The 848-nt window shown below is 66.3% G+C and overlaps 1 protein-coding gene across 8 annotated transcripts in view; it reads left to right on the forward strand.

Moving 5' to 3' along the window:
• BCL2L1 (BCL2-like 1) overlaps positions 1-848 on the forward strand; it is a 47866-nt gene that overhangs the window by 779 nt on the left and 46239 nt on the right. For 6 of the 8 annotated variants that reach the window (XR_001364711.1, XR_001364712.1, XM_005879837.2 and 3 more), the window contains exon 1: positions 7-793. The exons of the other annotated variants lie outside the window; for them this stretch is intronic. The gene's annotated coding sequence lies outside the window, so the exon portion shown is untranslated. Of the gene's footprint in view, positions 1-6; positions 794-848 lie in introns of those variants that run through there. 8 annotated transcript variants of the gene reach the window in all.

Consider the following 848-nt stretch of genomic DNA (forward strand, 5'->3'; position numbering starts at 1 on the left):
GGAAGCCGCGGGGAGCCTGGCTCCGGGAAAACGTGGTCTCAGCTGTCGGGTCCTCGAGCAGGCCTCGACCCTGCTCCCTGACCGGAGAGGCCCGGCGCCTCGCCCTCACCCTCACCGGGTCTTTGTGCGGGGCGCCGGCAGCCATTGTGTCCGTGCGGGAAATGGAGGAGCCGGCAATCCCCTACCGCCACCGCCGCGTCCAGGGCCTTTGGGGAATTCAGAGAACACCAGCGGCGTTTCTGGGGGGTCCCCGGCCTGCAGCCTCCCGGAAAGGCCCGGGGATGGCATTTCCGAAGTCAGACCTCAGATGCGAGGCAGTTTCCCCTGCCCTCTGTCCCTCATCGAAACCTTGAGCCCCATTGAGAAGTCCTTTCGGGGTTTCGGAAGCCTCACCCGGGGCCGGTCCTTAAATAGAAACGACAACAACAAAAAGCCCTACGGCCTGCCCCGGCCGCCTTCGGGAGAGTTCTCCTGGCTCCCAGTAGGAGGCAGAGAGCGGAGGAGCGTGCTCGAGCGAGGGGGCTGGACTGCCGGTGGCAGGAGGCCGCCCTCATTCTGGGCGATGGAGGAGGAAGCGAGCGAGGCGGCCGGTTCCTGAGCTTCGTAATTGCCGTGTCGCCCTCGGGACACCCAGCCGGCAGGGCCGCATGGTCCCTGCAGCCGCAGCTGGGGTTTTTGCCAGCCGCCCGTGAGGCCGGTTGAGTTACCGGCAGCACCTCCTCTCCGGACCCCATGGTACAAAAGATCGCCCGGGGACTGCACCTGCCTGCCTTGGCCAGAGACGTGTTTGAATGTAGGTGGAGCGGGGGTGGGGATGGGGGGCCGACAGCTTCGGGAAAAGGAGGTGG

The sequence above is a fragment of the Myotis brandtii genome, unplaced genomic scaffold (assembly GCF_000412655.1).
Source record: "Myotis brandtii unplaced genomic scaffold, ASM41265v1 scaffold61, whole genome shotgun sequence".
NCBI lineage: Eukaryota > Metazoa > Chordata > Mammalia > Chiroptera > Vespertilionidae > Myotis > Myotis brandtii.